The sequence below is a fragment of the Erpetoichthys calabaricus genome, chromosome 11 (genome assembly GCF_900747795.2).
Source record: "Erpetoichthys calabaricus chromosome 11, fErpCal1.3, whole genome shotgun sequence".
Taxonomy (NCBI): domain Eukaryota; kingdom Metazoa; phylum Chordata; class Cladistia; order Polypteriformes; family Polypteridae; genus Erpetoichthys; species Erpetoichthys calabaricus.
In genome coordinates this window covers 139,796,667-139,816,702 of record NC_041404.2, presented here as the reverse complement: position 1 = coordinate 139,816,702, position 20,036 = coordinate 139,796,667, and the positions used below count along the sequence as shown (strand labels likewise).

General features: G+C 42.5%; 1 protein-coding gene and 2 pseudogenes across 1 annotated transcript in view; all 3 read left to right on the top strand.

The window, feature by feature from the left end:
- Window positions 1-20,036, top strand: part of cpped1 (calcineurin-like phosphoesterase domain containing 1) — a 145,721-nt gene that overhangs the window by 93,497 nt on the left and 32,188 nt on the right. The gene's annotated exons all lie outside the window — the stretch shown is intronic.
- Window positions 10,468-10,580, top strand: LOC114661453 (uncharacterized; annotated as a pseudogene).
- On the top strand, window positions 10,709-10,827 carry LOC114661430 (uncharacterized; annotated as a pseudogene).

The window sequence follows — 20,036 nt, the reverse complement described above, 5'->3', positions numbered from 1 at the left end:
GGTGTGTAGAAACATCTCAACTGCTCAAGCTCCAAAAAATGCCACCAAACTCATTGGACGGCACTTCATCTTATAACAAGGTGTTGATCCAAACGTACTGCTGAGGCCACCCTGGAGTTTATCAGAGCTAAAAAAAAAAAAAATGGAAAATTCTCGAATAGCCAAGCCAGTCACCCAATTTCTATCCAATTGAGCAGGCCTTCCATATGAAAAAAACATATGGGTACAAGCCCCCCGAAACAAGCAGGAGCTGAAGATGGCTGCATTAGAGAAGATCCTCAGCACCTGCTGCTGTCTATGAATGACAGACTTCAAGCAGCCATTGCATGTGAGGGGATATGCGACAACATCCTAAATATGACAGCTTTTACAGACCTGCCATTGCTGTGTCCCAAACATTATGTTGCTGTGAAATGGAGGAACAATGTAGAAACAGTGGTGTGACCAAAATGTTTGGAAATCCCATTAAATGAAAGTCTGCAATGTGCACCTTATTCACTTCTAAATTGTATAGGGGGACATCAAAGTGAAAGGGGTCTTTGTCCCAAACATCATGGAGGCCACTGCTTTAAAATGACTGTATGGAGTTTATAAAGTAACACAGAAAGAAAGAGAATGAGAGCTAAGGTGTCATTTGAATTTTGTGATCAATAGAGAGCCGAGGGCAGATGTGAGCTTAACGAGATGTGCCCAGTAAGTTGGGCTGCAGGGCTTTAGGACAGCGAGAAGACGAGGTTACCGGTTTTACAGGGTTGCATGCTTTTGGTCTGACCAGTGCATTTTGCAGTCGTATAGTTTTATTTCGTTTCTAGTACAGGGTGAGCCAAAATGAAGTAGCACATTTCTCAGTTTCATTGGATATGGGGAATCCATTGTTAGGTGTTCCCTTGTAGTTTTCAGACCAGTGCGCACCGTGCTTTCGCTGTCGAAGCATTCTTCAAAAACAATGAATCCATCCTCACTACGCAACACGCCTTCCGAACGCACTTCAGCATTCCACCTAACGGTGACGTCCCAAATCGGAAAACAATTGTAAATTTACACAGACTGGTATGACATTGAACAGAAAATCTCCAGGCTGTCCTCGGACTGTACAAAACGCCTGAAAACATCCAAGCTGTAAGGGCATCCGTTTTGCAGTCTCCTAGATGTTCGGCGCCCTTCTGCCTTAGGCATGTCCAACACGTCCTTGAGGAGGGTTTTGCATGAGGACCTTCGTTTCCATCCATACAACTCACTGAGAGAGACTGGGAGAGCCGTAGAGAGTTGTGCGCCAACATTCTGCAAACCGTTCATCGAGATGCCATCATTGTCATGTGACAGCAGCGGCGAGGCGCATTTCCATTTGAATGGTTGTGTAAATAAGCAAAACTTTCACTATTGGGCTGAAACCAGCCCTCATGAACTTCATCAGAGACCCCAATACGCATTAGAGTTTGGTGCACCGTTGCAGAATTTGCCATTGTAGGCTGTTACTTTTTTGAGAAGAGGGGGGTGGCAACAGTCACCGTCACTTCAGAACGTTACAATGAAATGCTAGAGAAGTGGAAGAAATGGATGTGGTGGATGCCTGGTGTCAAGAGGATGGAGCGACAGCTCATACGGCCTGCACGTGAGATGTTTCCAAGGAAGCTGATCTCCCTGTGCGGCGATGTCGGGTGGTCTTCACATTTGCCTGATCTCACCCTTTGTGATTTCCTCTCAAGTCAAAGGGATACACACACCGACCTCATAAACCTTGAAGCCCTCAAGGGCGCTACTGGCCACAAAATGGCCAAATGAGTCACGCGAGCATTCAGAAATCATCTCGAAGAGCGTATCGCTAATGATGACCACCACCTTGAAGACATCATTTTTAAAATACAGTGTAAAACAAATCTATTTTGTGTACCCCTTCTTGTGTGGTTATGAAATGTATTTTATCTTATCGTTTGAAATGTGGTACTGCTTTTTGGCTCACCCTGTATGAGCTGAATGCAAATAGTGGAAGTAGAATTTAGTTTAAAATGGTACATTCTCTAACAGCATTTGTTCCCCTTTTCCTTTAGCCTCTGCTAGGCACTGGGAAGGCTCAGAGTTTCATAGCTAGACATCATAATTATCACTTTTCTGAACGCTATGACTCCTGCTCAAAATGCGAACCACGAGCGCCGCGTCATTAGTAATTTTTAACCAAACATGACAGCACAATTGTTACTTTATCATAATGATAATCTGCTCTCATTAAAGCCCGATTATCAACAGAATCAGTAGACCCTGTGCTTTTGTCAGCACTCAGCCACGTTGTCTCTCTGCTAAAAAGAAAAGTGAGCGGAGCGGACGCCCCTGGGCTTCTGAAGAGAGAACGCTTATTCTCTGGGTGAAAGCAAAGGATCACTGATCCCTATATTGGGGGGCCGTCCTTTCTGCGTGGAGAGCAAAGAGGCTGACAGATGTTATTCGGTGGTCTGGTCATTGTCACAACATGAACTGCAGCCAGCTCCGTGTTGACAGGAGCTTCAGGACCAGGGAACAGAGGAGCATCGGAAAGTCGTCGGCATCCAGTGGAAACGGCAAGGGCGGCACGGCGCTGTGGCCTCTCGCGTAACACAAGGAGGTGCCGAAGCAAGATAAGTACAACTGCAAACAAAGGAGCAACAATTTCAGAAAGCCGTAATTTAGATGGAGAGAAACATTTTCCTTCATTATTATTGCCATGCCATAGATGTGTACGAGAAGAATCTCATTTTCAATAAAAAATGGGACTGAAATGTGCTTTATGCCCTAATGGTGAATTTGTTTTGAACAGCCCTATCCAAAAATAAAGCACCGTATATTTTTTCCCAGAGTGTGTGGTTTCCGTGGCAACAGAGAGACTAATTTTATAAAATGTATTTTCCCCTAGGTGGTGGTGGTGGTGGTGGGGGGGGTCATACTGTTTTCAGCAATACAATTCCATCAAAAATCTCCAACGCTATTGAGGTCTGACATATCGAGAAGAGGGGAGGTTGCACCAGTTAGACCCCCCACTTGATACGCTGCCACTTGAATGCCAGACTTCTATTCCCTGGCTGGCGGAGAGGGTCTTGCTATTTTTCTTTCTGTCCATCTGTCCGTTTTTTTTTTTTTTTTTGCATTGGCTATTGTGAGTGATTTCAGTGTGTCTCTCCACATTTGATCCCACAGCTTGTCCGAAAACGAAAATAAAAAATCCCACTGAAATGTCCCAACTGTGGAGCGTTAACAGCTGCAGTGAAATCGTCGAGTCACAAAACCTCATTCTCCCGTGAGAGTCTGATCTGTGGAATGGCAGGTTTCATTTCCTCATCTGTCGCTCTTCCTCTATCGCTCCTCTCCACCTTCGTCCATCATCCGGGTACAGCGTCCATTCCAATTATACACTTCATGCTATCTTTAATTCTGAGGTACTGGGTGGCGGGAAAGTTTCACTCGGATCCTTTTTCTAATATTCGGCTGCCTTTAAATTTTAAAATGTGGACGGCTCCTGTCCCTGTATGATTTTTTTTTTCTGTATAATTCTGAAGTTATTAATCAGCTTTTTTTTTTGCTTTTTTCTCAGCACAAACTAATCATTTTTCTTGATTTACAGTTGGTTCTTGTCACTATTTTTCTCCAGTTAGGTCCAAATCCCCATGCCCTGTCACTGTCTATATGGATTTGAGGTGGTGACATTTGAAGACATGCAGGTTAGACTGACTGGTGACTCAAAATTGAGAAAGTGCCGGTGGGTGTGTGAGAGTGGGTCCTGCTATTGGATAGTCTCCTGTCTGGATTGGTTTCTAGTCTTGGACCTCTGTAATATTACTAATAATAATAATAATAATAATTTTTTACATTTATATAGCGCTTACTCAGAGTGCTTTTTATACTGATTGGGGAGCCACTTCAACCACCACTAACGTGTAGTATCCACCTGAGTGATGCGACGGCAGCCATTTTTGCACCACTACGCTCACCACACATGAGCTATTAGGTTGTGAAGTGGTGAGAAAGAGAGAGAGACGGGGGATGATTAGGGGGCCAGCGTAACTAGGCCATGGAGGGCAATTTAGCCAAGACATCAGGATACACCTTACACAGCCATTTTTGCACCCCTGTGCCCACCACACATGAGCTATTCAGTTGTGAAGTGGTGAGAGAGACCAGAGTAGTGATTGCTGATGCCACGAGAAGGGTCCAGCTGCAGTCAGAACAGTTTTAGGCCTCGGACAGATCTGAGCACTTCAGACACTAGGAGGTCCATAAAATGACGCCCCCCCCCTCCCCTGTTTCGCTGGTGACCTGACACCCCCCTCATGACTATTTCAATTCCCTTTAGTTCCTGTACTCAAATGTGTATTCAGCGTTAATTAAACTTATAAACTATCGAGGTCTCTCAGTTCTGCATTCGAAGCAGTTATTTTGGTGTTATATTAGAAACAAATTGAACAAAAAATCTGACCATTTTGTATTTTATAGAATACGTTTTATATCTGCGTTTGCCGTGTCTCATTCATGAGACTGCACTTTTTAATACGTCAGTTATATGCTGCACACAACGGAGTGGTGGCTCTGTGGCAGAGGATCTACACTGGCAATCAGAAGGCCAATCCCATAGAAAAATGGGAAATACTAAGGAAGACGACGACGAAGAAGAAGAAATGATATGCTGCACTAAGCTAACATTACCACTACATATTCTTACAGACTCTGAATCGAATGAATCATATAATTTGTGTAAACAGTCAAAATATGTAATACTACACACTGGACGTTTAGGAGCTCTTTAGAGTGCTGTCTTTGTGGTCCTCTCTGTGTATTATTACTGGTGTACAGAATTTTAATATTTATATTAATGATGCATTAATTGTGGTGGAGTTTATAAATGACGCACTCACCCTCAGAAACACGAAGAGGTATAAAGTAGTCGTCTGAGTCGCCCAGCTAAGACCTTCTCTGTTAGCCGAATGACTTTGCCGACCCATTGATGATGACTATTGACCTCGCAGCGAATACCAAGAGTCGTTTATTACATTAGCACGGCCGTTTATCCTGGTAAAGCTTTTTGTTTATTTATAAAAATAAATACTGTTTTGCACACATGTTCAGTTTGCCACCATTACTATAATAGTACATTCAGTACAAAAGTGTACCGCTAACATGGGGGTGGGGGACGTGGTAAGTGGGTGGAGTCAAAAGAGACGCCGCTGATTGGGCCTGTAATAAGTTTATCAGTTGTGACAGATTGGGGCGCTCTCGCTCCCTTGAACCCTCGGACAATACGCCAGACACCAGATAAAAGTCCAAAATTACTTTATTCTTAATAATAAATGTGCACAAAGCACCCTCCACTCCACTATACTCTAATAATCAATAGTCAAATAACAATCCTCCACTCTCCCAGACGCTTAGCCATCCTGCCTCCCAACTCAGCTCGTCCGTCTGGGATTTCCCAGAGTCCTTTATAGTCCATGACCTGGAAGTGTTTGTCCCTCAGTCCATGTGACTTTCCATCACTTCCGGGTCAGGTAAAACTCCTTTTCTTCATCCCGGAAGCACGTCATTTCTTCTGTCCATGTGACTTGGACGTACTTCCGGGTTGTAGGGAAAATAGTCCCTGGGCCTCCCTGCAGTGACTCCTGGTGGCCTCCATGGTATCCAGCAGGGCTGTGCATTAAAAGTCCACTGTCCATAATTGGTGTGGTGTAAAGTGCTCCGCCATTGGGGCAGTGGAGACGTGTTCTCTGTGGAGTGATGAATTGCCCGTCCCTATCTGGCAGTCAGATGGACAAATCAGGGTTTGGTGGAGGCTACACTGCAAAAAATAATATCTGAGCAAGTGACAAGTATTTATTTATATTGTCACATTAACTCTTATTTTCTTTATTCTAAGAATTATTGACATATCAAATAATTTGTTTTTATGATTATTTATCTTAATTTCAGAAATCTTGTCAAGTAAATTTTGCTTACCCCATTGGCAGGTTTATTTGCTAACTAAAAGTTGTCGATGCCGCACGGGCTGAATGGGCATCCTGGCTAGGACAGGGAGCAGACCTGGAAGGAAGGACCAGATAGGGTGGACGGACAGCCCATTAAAAAGAGAAGCAGTTGCTGGAGGTTTTTTTATTCCCCCAGCACACTAGATGGCAGCAGCCCCAGAGGTTGGTGCACAGTAAGAAGCCAGCAGGGCATGCCGGGATAAGGATTGCGACAGAGCAGCCCTGCTGGGGTCACTGGGTGCCACGAGAGGGCGCTGTAGGGAGACAAGCTCCCTATTATGGACTTCCATGTGACCCGAAAGTGCTTTCATCGGTCAGTCACCCTGGCACCGGCAGTACTCCCGGTCTGTAATAAAAGGCGAGTTGGAGCTGGGAGGTAGTGGAGTAACGCTTGAGTGGAGGAGAGTAGTGTGGTAGGGAGAAAGGAGGTATTGTGAGAGGAAGACCTGTACTTGTGCTTACATTTTGGAGGTATTTGTAATAAAAACCTTCCATTATTTCAACCCGGGACTGTTCAAGTGTGTTCGTGTTGGAGTTTGGTGCTTGCTGACACCCTGGGTTTATCAGAAAGTAAAACAAATCCCATTTCAAGTTGTTTTTTTTGTTTAGTTTTTGCATATGCGTTTTTTGCAGTGTAGGAGAACGCTACCTTCTGGGCTGCCTACTGCAGTTTGTTAGAGGACGGTAATGGCAGTGTTTGGGCTCGACCCTTTGCTTCTAGTGAGGGGTTCTGTCCATACTACAGCATACAAAGACATTGTAGACAATTGTGAGCTTCCAACTTTGTGACAGCAATTTGGGGAAGGCCCTCTTGTGTTTCAGCATGCCTGCGCCCCTGTGGTCCATACAGACATGGAAGAACTTGAGTGACCTGCACAGAGCCCTGACCTCTGCCGTATTGGGATGAATTGTAATGCTGATGGACGAGAAGACCTTCCTAACTGACATCAGTAGCACACCTCAGAAAAGCCGTTTTGGCTGAGTAGATGCACACTCCCACAACAACAACAACAACATTTATTTATATAGCACATTTTCATACAAAAAGTAGCTCAAAGTGCTTTACATAATGAAGAAAAGAAAAATAAAAGACAAAATACAAAATTAAAATAAGACAACATTAGTTAACATAGAAAATAGGAGTAAGGTCCGATGGCCAGGGTGGACAGAACAAACAAAAAAAAAACTCCAGACAGCTGGAGAAAAAAATAAAATCTTTAGGGGTTCCTGGCCACGAGACCGCCCAGTCCCCCCTGGGCATTCTACCTAACATAAATGAAATAGTCCTCTTTGTAGTTAGGGTTCTCATGGAGTCACTTGATGGTGATGGTCATACAGACTTCTGGCTTTTAATCCATCCATCATTGTTGGAACATCGTGGTGCTTTGGGTAGATGGTGGTGGCACGCCACCACCAAAAAGACACCGGAAAAGGAAACAGAAGAGAGAGTAGGGGTTAGTACAGATTCTGAATGAATAGTTATTATAATGAATTGGATATACAGAGTATCAGGATTAAATTACAGTGAAGTTATGAGAAGGCCATGTTAAAGTAATGTGTTTTCAGCAGTTTTTTAAAGTGCTCCACTGTATTAGCTTGGTGAATTCCTACTGGCAGGCTATTCTAGATTTTAGGTGCATAACAGCAGAAGGCCACCCGCCTCACCACTTCTTTTAAGTTTTGCTCTTGGAAACTCAGCTCTTATAGGGGGGCCGACTCCATACTCATTCCAATGGCTTTGGAGTGGGATGCCCAACAAGCTCAACAACAAAGTTTTAAGAGGTCAGGTGTCCACAAACTTTTGGCCATATGGTGTACCATATATACTCACGGATAAGTCGGGACTTGATTTTAACATATAATTTCTGGTATTTTATAATGTCAGTCGTATAAGTTGATTGCAGAAAATTCACACTATTGGTCCAAGAGATTATGATAGGCTAACACCCACCTGAGAGAGTAACCACAGAGTACACGTGGTGGAGGGTTCACAGTCCATTATAACAGACCAAGTCAGACAGAGTCATAGTCCCGGAGATCTCGGCCAACTGGCCGAACACCCTTATTGGTAATTTTTTAGTTTAGTCTGTGCTGCCCATACAATCTGATGGCAGAATCTTTCCATCCATTTGGTTTCAAGGCCCCAGTATATCTCTGTAGATTGTGCCTACCTAACCACACAGTAATACCCAAAGTATTCCGAAGCGACACTTGCACTATTTTGTGTATCTCACACCCTTCATACACCTTTACTGTAAGAGCATCCCTTATCTACGATGGAGCGTTCGATCAGAAGAAAATATGAAGGTGGTTTTAAATTAAAAGTCGTTGAAGTGGCGAAGGAAATTGGTAACTGCGCTGCTGGAGCAAAATTCGATGCATCTGAGAAACTGGTGCGAGATTGGAGGAGGCAAGAAGATGTAAAAAGAAAAAAAAAAAATTAAGTGTCGCATTTTTGAACGAGCGTACAAGTCGGGGTCTGATTTTTATGATCGATTTTTTTCCAGTTTCAAGACCCGACTTATAGGTGAGTATATACGGTATTTCTATGAGGCACAGCTGTTCATGAAATTGTTATATTTTGGGGGGAAATTATTTTCCTTCACTAATCTTTCTGATTGTTATTATGACACATTTTCCCAGCTTTTGGCTTCTATATTGAAAACCTATATGGTGCTGATCTCCAGTCTTCAGGATGCTTTGAGAACATACTGAGACATATCAAAAAACCCGTTTTGGGTCAGAGTAATTGCAATTTCAATTTTAAGTCCACATCGCCCAGCCCTACTGGTCCTTTTCATCATATGATCATTTTTGCTCCCCATTTATTGAAGATGTTTCATTAGTCGAGTTAAAGTGAATGCCACTTTCCTGGTCCTCGAGGACAGGCACATTTGTCATTCTGGTGCTACGTCGCTTTTTCAACAGGTTCCTCGTAAGGAAGGTGTCCACCCTCAGCATTGATTGAACTTCTGTTTCTGCCATGCCAGACTTTGCAGTGTAATCTCTGTGGAGATAATTAATTCTTTTTTGGGTGGCCTCTGCTTGTATCATGGCCCACAGTTACCAGGATTCTTAAATGCCTATGGCAAAATTTTGATTGCGGCTTCTCCAGCCTGTTAAAATGCAGATATAAGCATCATTATGGGCTTGCGTAACCTGCACCATTTCAGTCTGAACAGGCTTGTCACACCTGCTCAGAATGGGGCGCATTTTTAATGTCCTGAACAATCTGTGTGAGCTGGCAAGGCATCCCTTATGAGACAAGGCTGCCTGTGTTACTCATTCCAAGTGATATGTCCATCACAGTCTTATCTGAGACTCCCCCCTTATTCGAGAATTCACGGCACTCTCCTGCTTAATGTATTAACATGAGAATGCTCCCCACCTAAATCTATAGGAGACCCGGCCAGGTTTTCCTACGACCCACGTGTGACAGCGTCTTCTGTGCTGAAATCCCACTAGAGATTCCGCCAATTCCTGTCCATCCAGTTGAGGAGCCTCGGATTTACAGAGCACGTCCCGTCTTTCAGAGCCTTCCAATAAATCTTTTCATTATCAATTTCCATTCTGATTCCCGGCCGCTTGCATTTAATTGAAGCAAATTCCTCTAATTGAGCGCATTCCTGCGGAGTAATCTCACAGGGAGACCATGACCCGCAGTGCTCAGAAGGTCGCACATCGATCAGCTAGGAGATATTGCCAGGGGTTTAGAAGGTCTATTATTTTTCTTTCTTTTTTTTTTTTTTGGATTCCAGACCCTAGGGAAATAAACTGAATTTGCAGGACAGTAAGGGAAGAAATTGGGTCTTCACAGCAGCCATAGCCAGAATTACATTTTCTTACCAGACACTTGCAACTGGGGCTTTGCTTTTTCCCTAGCAATTTGAACACAGGATGTTCGGATCTTTATTACGTCCAAAGCAAGGCAGAAAACTTTTGACTGAGACAAAAATCGAAATCGCACTTCAGGGCTGGGTGGGCAGGGAATGGTGGCAGCAGGAATGGATGTTGTCCTGGTAGAGCTCTCTGTTACTCTACTTTCCCCTTTTGTATTATTAATGTGTAGCCTTTGTCAGAATGCGTCAGATCTCACAGACTTCACACTGTTCCTAAGGTACTGTATCATATAACTTCTCCCCACCTTCCCTTCTACATCTATAACCTCAGGCAATTACATTGAGTAAAAGATGAGCAGGAGTAAAGTTGCAACTTTAAATAATGTATTATTGATAATATTCATAAAATAATAATAGGCTAAGTGCATTATAATATTGTCAACCACACAACCTGATAAATGCTGATGTGTCGTTTCAGGCAGCACACAGACTTGCCGTTCCTGTAAATGTCTGTAGTTAAGCCGTCATTTTATGGCTTTCTTCAGGACAGGTCTTAATATGGCTGCCAAGTTGTGCTTCATCCTTTCATTTGGAAGCAGACTACCCCTGCCTTCGATATTTATTGAACGTAAAGTAGAAGGGATTTTGCTTACAGCCGCACCAGTGTGAATGCGCTCGTCTGATCTCGGAAGCTAAACACGCTCGGGCTCGGCCAGTACTTGGATGGGAGACTGCCTGGGAATCCCGAGTGCTGTAAGCATTTAGCCATTATCATTGTACTTAACCTGGGCATCAGTGTATGGCTTGGAAATGCATCTCCATCCTTTCATTTGGAAGCAGACTACCCCTGCCTTCAATATTTATTGAATGTAAAGTAGCAGGGCTTTTGCTTACAGCCACACTAGTGTAAAAGCGGTCGATCTCGTCTGATCTCGGAAGCTAAACACACTCGGGCTCGGCCAGTACTTGGATGGGAGACCACCTGGGATCCCCAAGTGCAGTAAGCTTTTAGCCATTACCGTTGTATTTAACCTGGGCATCAGTGTATGGCTTGGAAACGCATCTATATCCTTTCTATTGGAAGCAGACTACCCCCGTCTTCAATATATACGGAACGTAAAATAGCAGGGCTTTCTCTTTCATGGTGTGTGAGATGCTCCTTTATCATGATGCTGAGCGAGCGAGCGAGAGGGAGGGAGGGAGGAGTAAAGCAACCAAATTTAGACATTCTTAGTCCAAATTCTTACACCAATAGGGCGTAGTGCTAAAGAATGCCCTCTAATTCAAACCAATCCCAAACAGCTATACTTCAGACCAATGGGGGCACACGGTACTTTTCCCACCTGCCCCCCCCCCAAAACCATTTGTTGAGCTGATGCTTGCCAGCTGGGTAATCTGGCTTTCCTGTGGGAGTTGATGGAGAGAGTCCTGCAGAGAATCAGTCCCTTGCCAAACTGGTTTTAGGCAGTTCCCCCCCTGAAACCAGTGTTATGGATGGCCGGGGCCCTTGTGGGACCTCGGACTCCTGCAGGGTTTCATGGGAACTGGAGTTCATTACAGCCCTGTTGGGATCCAGGGGCGCTGCCAGAATGTCCTGCAGTTATTCCTGAGCCCGTGTGAGCGGTTCTTCCGCCACACCCAGAAGTAGGGCAACGAGCACCTGGAGCAGTTGTTTTAGGGTCTAGGGTGACCTGCTTCTCTCCTTTATACTTCTTATTATGTAGACCTTAACAAAATGCCTCACATGTCATACACTTACCACACTGTCAGGTGCCATGGTTCAGCACTACCCACTTCACTTTTACATTCTGTGACCCCAGGAAACCAGACAGAGTGAAATAACAGCCAGGATAAAGTCACAACATTTAATTAAGCATTATAGATAACCGGTTTTATTATTAACTATTGCTATATAATGCAAACATAAGAGTGTGGCATTCCAAAACAGATCATGCCAGCTGTGTTGTTTTAAGCGGCTCATTCTGTGAGCTCATAGTTACACTCAGTTCTTTGTGGTCAGCATCTGCTTAGGGCCAGTATGGCTGCCGAGAGAGAAGTGGTCTTCTCAGGCTGGAGAGATGGAAAGAGAAAGGGAGAGGAGCAGAGAGAGAGACCAGTGGGGTGACAGTATACAAAGTGACCTTCCTGTTTCAATGACCAATCCTAATCAGCCAGAACCCAGAAGTCAACTCCCTACTTCATACCAGTTGTTGTTCCAGCAAACACATGGCTGAATACCATAAATTGATAGAACAAACCAACTTTGTTTGTCCCCAGGGGGAAATTTGGCTTTTTGCAGACCCTCTTTAAATAAATAAAAAAATTGGGAGTGGTCTCCCCTCGGCTTTCTTGTATACAGTACTTAGATATGGGGATGGATACTTGAGGAGTAAACTTCAGGACAGTGATGGTATTTTTTTATTATGTACATTAAAGAACCATCAACAACAAATCAAATCCAATTAATAATATAAGTAAAGCTGAATAAATTGGACTCTGTAGCTGCCAGTACCACTTCCAGTTAGCAGAAATAAATCAAAAGATCTACGTTTTGTACCGAATACTTGTATGCAAAATTTGGTTGAGCTAACTGAAAGTGTACTCAGGTTATCGTGTTTATACACACACATATATATAATTCTAAAAATGAGATCATCAAAATTTAGAAATCAGATTTTTGGACGATTACAATACTTTCCCTATGAGAAAGTAAATCGGACTTGGGGAGGTCTAAAATGTTGAGATTCATCAAAATCTCAAGGTCATATTTTTGGACCATTACGATACTTTTTCTATTCTTCATATATAAGAAAGTAAAAATAAATAGATAAATAAGTAAGTGATCAGATAAATAAATAAAAACACACCAGAATGAATATAAAGCAAGAAAATTTAAAAGAAGGAAAACTTCTGACTTGGCTGTCACAGTTCCAGTGAGACGTTATTGAGACATATTGCTGTTGGTATAAAGGAGCCCCCGTTGTGTTTCTTGACACGCGTCTCCTGACTGTTTCATTGGTTGAAAGTACTCGGTTGTTGGTGTGTCCATCCAGTTAGATCGCCCTTTGCTCTCAGACTACTATCTCAGCAGCTTATGCCCTTCCGGTGAAGATGGCAGGTAGAATGCCCTGCACAGAGTTATAACAAAGCGCCCTTCCAGAAGGGGTTACAAGTAAACAGATGGATGCCCCCAACCCCTCTACCACAGATTTACACTCCCAAAGCAGCACTTAACAAAAAGGTTCTGATCAGTAATAGCTCTCCTAAACTTTTGCAGAGTTCACAATGACTTGATTTAAGGAAAGCCGTTTCTTTCTTTAAGTCGCTAATTAATTCTTAAACGACAATTTACAAACACGTATTCGAGTACTTGTCAAAGACCGATGCAGTAAAAAAATAATTAAAAAATATTTGCTATCTCTTGCCCTGTGTGTACCTTCAGCACCTTTCCTCAGTGTCCTTGTGTGTCTGACCTTCTCTTGACCGGTGGTCCCTCTGTCGAGTGTGTTCTCGTGAAGCCTCCTTCTCCGACTCTGTCATTATTTTCGAGGCATGTGGGTGCTCAGACTATGTATGGACGAGTGGAAGGAGTACAGGCACCCGTAGAAAGTGTTGGGGTGCCAGCTGGGTCATCCCTTTTAATTTTTACACGGTGAACAAAAAAACAAGACCTTGAGGGCGCAAAATAGAACATAAAGTAGTCCTCCATGGCTTTTCAGTGCCGTGGCTCTTATGTTGGAGCTTCGTTGGCGTTGAAATAAGATGCCCTCCTCTGGAGTTTATAACATTAAACGGGCATCTGAGAAAAAAGGACAACGCTGTTAGTGGAGCTACCCCCTCTCACCCCGGTGGAGTATTACATACCTGAAGGTGTCCCTCAGACACACATGCATGACAACATGACTGTGGCCCCAGACAGTTTCATTCACTGATGTTTTCCAATAAAGTTTTACCCATTCAAAAAAAAATAAAGTGACCATCACTAAGAAAAGAGCTGTGTCACTGACCCCTGCTGTAATGTGCTGTGAAACTACAAAGAAAAGAACATGGCGTAACTGGACACGCAGATGGTTTGCAGAGGTTGGAGTAGGCAGTCTGTCTGTTCTACAAAGTGAATTGGGTGTACGTAGCCTGTGTAGTTTACTGTTATGTGTTTATTTTGGGTTCTTCCAGGAAACATTTCCTAAGATGTGTTTGTTTTTGGCCATTACTTGAATGGATGTTGCTATATGATAGTTACCTTTTTCGAAACTGGTGAAAATAAGCATGGCAACGGCTATACCCAGTGTACAGCGCCCAGCCACTGTAATACAACAGACTGAAACACAATACCAGTCGTTTCTCACTGCTGTTATAATTGTTCTCTTCAAAGTCAAATTCAATGTGTCATCTGGCCGACCTGTTGAGGTTAATTGCCATTTTTTAATCACAGTGTTCATTTCTTGTCATGTTGTAATATAGATGGATGACATGAAAAGGTTTTGTGACCTTCTGCACGTATGCTTATTATTGCGGTTACCACTCTCTCACACACACACATACGCACACTGCGGTCGCAGCACAATACATCTCAGGAAATTTGATGGCAACATCAGAAAAATCATCTTGTGAGACTGCTCACACTACAAGACAGGCGACATGACAGAAGTTCCTCTGAAATACTTTCCCTGTACTTCGTATGTGAGAAAGTAAAAAGGCTGACAAAGATGCACAGAGTATCAGACCTGGGAGGTCCGGCTTGAAGGCCCTTTTACCTGACAGCCCCTATCCAAAGGGGTTAAAGACTATGACTACATAACTCCAGTTCTCAGCTTCCAGTGTAAATCGTGAAATGCAGTCGGGCATTGCAGCCCCTTCTCCTACTGCGTGTGAAATGGCTGTCGATGAAACTGAAATTCGGAAAGACTCAGAGGATCAGTCGGCGACTGCAAATCAAACTTAAATTTGCACAGTGCACAGCAAGGTTATTTAAGTTAACGAAAACTAAAAATCAAAACTGAAACTATTATTAAAAAAACATTTTCGTAAACTGAAATAAAGCAATTAACAAAACCGAAATGAAAAACTAAAACTAAACAAAACTATTAAAAGTAGCTGGAAAGACTAACTGAAATAAAATAATAATTTACTAAAAATATTTTTAGTTTTTGTTTTTGGATGAATATTCTTGCTGTTAGTCTTTAACCCTTGTAACTTTTAACTCTAAAACAGAAAGTCGTTCACAACGAGCCACCCGCATGTATTCATCCAGTGAACAGCAGCTGAAGACGGAGGGCAGCTGTTCACACAGCATTTGTGATGACAGAGTGAGCTGAATACAGACACGTACAGCTCAAAATACCTGATATTGTGGAAAATAATCCAGTAGCAGAATTACATTTTAAAATATTTGTTCCCCTTTTTTCAATGTTTCTCTCTCTCAAAATAGATAGTAGTAATAGATATATATTTTTGTTCTTAACATCAGTCATATCATGCATATTGTATACCAATGATTTCTCCTGCCTTGCATCAAGACCTGCTGGGGTAAGCTCCAGGTTTCCTGCGATCCTACTCTAGATAAACAGGTTTATATAATGTATATATTCTTAATCTCAGCTGCTGTCTGTCGTTTTTGTGGATGTCTATACTCTTTTATTACCTGCTCTTGCTCTGCTCATTAAGGGTTTACTGTTCATATCATGGGCTATTTAAGTCTCACTGCCCCTAACCTTGACACTACATGCTTGTTTTTCTTTGTTTCCCTCAATACAGCTAGGTGGGGTCTGCACACTGATTCAAGCCTAAGACCCCTGTTCTTCCTAAGCCCCTGTGATTTTAATGATCACACCTGTCAGAACACAGTAGAATCTGTTTTCTGATTTTTGATATCTTTTCAGGCCTGCAGGTGGTAAAATTCTGTCTATAAATTATATGTGCCTGAGATGGAATCAGAGCTCAGCATGGCTGGTAGAAAATAACAAAGTCCAGTATGGGAGATTATTGAATGCAGTATTGAAGACATTCATTATAAGCACATTGTCTTGGAGCAGGAAATGTTGTGTGCTGTAGACATTTAGAGTAAAAAACCCTCAAACTTTCATCACAAATTGGCCCATTCTGGGCAAAAAAGGGAAAAGATAAAAAGTGCCAACAGTCAACGCAGATTTGTTCAGCACAAATGACATAGAAAATATTTTAAAAATTATCAAATTGTGTAAAATTGTTAATATTCAGTGTCTGGTTTTTATTATGCTTGTTTTTAATCAGACAAAAACAAAACCAGATAGTAAACCATGTAGTGTAGTAAGCTTCCGCAAACATTAAACTCTTATCCAAATCCCTTAAGTGTACAGTTCTGTCTGACTGTGACACAAAACTAAACTCCATAGTAGCTCATTAACCATACCATAATTACCAAAAGTAAAACTGAAACTTATATATATATATATATATATATATATATATATATATATATATATAAATAAAATTGAACGTCTTTGTAAAATAAAAACTAAATTAAAACTAAATATACACCCTGAAGGGAAACTAAAACTAAACTGAATTTCCAAGTAAGGTCACAATAATATAGAAATAAAAACTAATACAACAAGGCAAAACTATGATAACCTTGGTGCACAGTATGCCCAGCTTGAGAAGGCGGATTTTGACATCAGTGCCGAGCTTAACTGGAAGCAGTGTAAAGACTTGAGAACTGGAGTTATGTAGTCGTAGTCTTTAACCCCTTTGGATGGGGGCTGTCAGGGTCGGTCCGGCAAAAGGGCCTTCAAGTCGGACCTCCCAGGTCTGCTACCCTGTGCATCTTTGTCAACCTTTTTACTTTCTCACATACAAAGTATAGGGAAAGTATTATAATTGTCCAAAAATTTGATTTTGATGAATCTCGACGTTTTAGACCTCCCTGAGCCCGAAAACTCCATTTTTGGAATTGTGTGTGTGTGCGCCTGTGTGTAAACACGATAACTTGAGTACGCTTTCACTTAGCTCAACCAAATTTTACATACAATTATTAGGTTCAAAAGATAGACTTCCTTCTTTTGGGCTATTTCCACTATCTAGAAGTGCTACTTTATTGAAACGTTTCCCCAAAAATACTAGTGATCGTTTCACCTCATATTTAGTTAATGCACCACACTAAGCATTTTTTTCGGTAAACGACCGGTTTCCGAGATAATTGTAATTTTCCTTTTGACATTCAAATGGTAATACGGACATACATATTTGACAGCGTTTTTTGCTTTACGTAAACAAAATTTTGTGTACAAGTATTACATTACACACATTACTAAAGTCTCTTGCAACTTTAGACCCACTTCTGCTTACCGAATTTACCTGAATTATCCACCAAAATAAAATTATCATGGCAAATTAGGTCAACCAAATTTTGCATACAAGTATTCGGTACAAAATGTAGATTTCAATCAACTTTTGGGCGATTTCTGCTAACCGGAAGTGGTACTTTACCTTTTATTCATGCAGCTGCAGTCAGATTTATTCAACTTTACTTTTATAATAATTGTTTAATATATTATTAATTTGATTGGATTTGTTGTTGATTGTTCTTAAATGTACATAATATAAAAATTGAATCCTTGTCTTGCGGTTTACTCCTCAAATATCCATCCCATATCTGAGTATACGAGAAAGTCGAGGGGAGACCACTCCCGATTTTTTAGTTGCTTGCGCTCCAAAGTTTCTTCACAAGTCCCTTGTTTTGGAGTTCTTCATTCAGGCTCATTCTTCATAACCACATTGAATTTAATAGAAAAGTAAATTGCCGTCACTTTGTTGTTACTGGTAATCTGCAATCAGCTTCTCTGTCTGTTCCTTTAATGCGGAGAAATCCAAATAAAGGGCAGCAATCAAATTTTACAGTGAAGAGAATCAGAAAAGATAACTAAAGATAATCAGAAGAAATGCTGAAAAAGAAAAGGTAACTGAGGACAGTAAATCTGCCCGGTGTGAGTGAGTAAGGACACAAGCATGAGTGCACCCCGTGGTGGCCTGGTGGCCCACCCAGAGTCGGATAAGATGAGTGAATGGTTGGACAAATCTCTAGTCAAACCTAAGCAAGGTTGGCAGGGCAACATAGTGGGCAACATTGCCACCTTCCAGGTCTTGGTTTATCAACGACTATTCTGTTGTGAACACCATGTCGGTGTGCTTTATAGATACAGACACACCAGTGCAACTGTTTGCATCCATGTTTTACATCTGGCACACAGGCAAGTTAATAATAATAATTTATTACTTTAGGAACGAATACATTAGAGGGTCAGCTCAGGTTGGACAGTTTGAAGACAAAGTCAGAGAGGCGAAATTGTAGTGGTCTTGATATGTGCAGAGGAGAGATGCTGGGTATAATGAGAGAAGGGTGCTAAGGATAGAGCTGCCAGGTAAGAGGAGAAGAGGAAGGCCTAAGAGAAAGTTTATGGATGTGGTGAGAGAGGACATGCAAGTGATGGGCGTGACAGAGCAAGATGGAGAGGAAGGAAGAAATGGAACAAGATGTTCCACTGTGGCAACCCCCAATGGGAGCAGCCGAAAGAAGAAGAAGGTGACATTTATAGAGCACATTTCTCAATATTCAAAGTGCTACCACACAGGGAGGACTCGGGACACAAACCCATGATCCCCTTACTGCAAGGCAGCAGCACTCCCACTGACTTGCTAAGGGTCATCCCAGAGACGTGTACAGACCCCTTGGTGGGAAGCTGTATTTTAATCCTGGGACAGAAGTCGGCACCCATTTTTATTTCTGTAATTTTTTTAATTTGACAGGTAATTTAGATGCAACTTCAGAGGCCTGTATAGCTGCCTTTTTTTCGGTCCATCATCTCAACATTGTTACAGTAATTCATAGTGACTGTGGGCATTTATATGGGTGCTGGAAGCGACAGCCAAGTTTTTACAGAACCCCCCCCCCCACCCCCCCCCCCCCCCCCCCATCCACTCAGTGGGGCATCCTGGCTGCCAAAGGTTGGCATTTCCGGTTCTCAACAACAGAAGGTGGAGGTCATGTGAACAGAATTTTAGGTGGAATTTTTCGAAAGGGGGGGAGGGGGGGGTAAGAGGATTTGAAAAAGGCAGAAAGACGGGATTAGCTGTCAGTACTACAGAGAAGATGAGGGTGAACTTCACCAGACACCTCTGAGGCATTGCTTGTAATTGCTTCAGCTCAGATCTTTTGGATTTTATATGGCCGGCCTTTCATCCCGGCCAATACCACCAGGCCGCCAGGTGGAGCCCTTCCTGCAGCATGGAGGTGTCCCGAATGCCAGCAGGGAATACTGGACAATGTAGTTTTTATTCCCAGCCCTGTTGGATACCTTGGGGCCTGCTAGAGGATGCTGCAGGGAGGCACAGAGACTATTTGCCTTACGCCCAGGAAGTACGTCAGAGTCACATGGACAAAGGGAAGGATTTTTTTATCTGACCCGGAAGTGTTCCCGGTCACATGGACAGAGAGGGTGAAACGCTTCCGGGTCAAGGACTATAAAAAGAACAGTGAAACACCAGAGCGCTGAGCTGGGTGGAAGGGTGGCAACGCGTCTGGGAGTGGAGGATTGATTATTTTATTGGTTTATTGTGTATTATATTATCATATTGGACTTTTATCTGGTGTCTGACGTCTGGTCTGAGGGTTCAAGGGGTCGACAGAGCCTCTATCTGTTACAACATTTATGCTTCTCCTTTATAAACACATTGAATTTGATACAAAATGGAAATCAGAATTGCTGTCACTTTCTTCTTAATGCACAGGCGACTGTTGCAGAAGACATCTCGACTTCCATATGAGGCTTACTGTTCTCGAGTGGATCCCATTGGCGAGTTCAACATGTTCTCTCCCGTTGGGATGGCGCTGTTCCAGCTACACTAAATCTGCTTCTCATTCTCTGCTGTGGACTCACCCGGTTTGGACAATAATCCCACAAAATACAACCGAGTAGGACATTCACATACCGCATCATCGGACTGAATGAGTTAATCCCGTTTTTTTCTTTGATTGTTCGTATCAGTGTCTCTTGTTTTAGAACATTAGAACATTCTAGATGAAAGCAGGCCATTCAGCCCAACAAAGCTCGCCAGTCCAGTCCACTTAATTCTTCCCAAAAAAAACATCAAGTCAAGTTTTGAAAGTCCCTAACGTCTTACTGTCTACCACACTACTTGGTCGCTTATTCCAAGTGTCTATCGTTCTTTGTGTAAAGAAAAA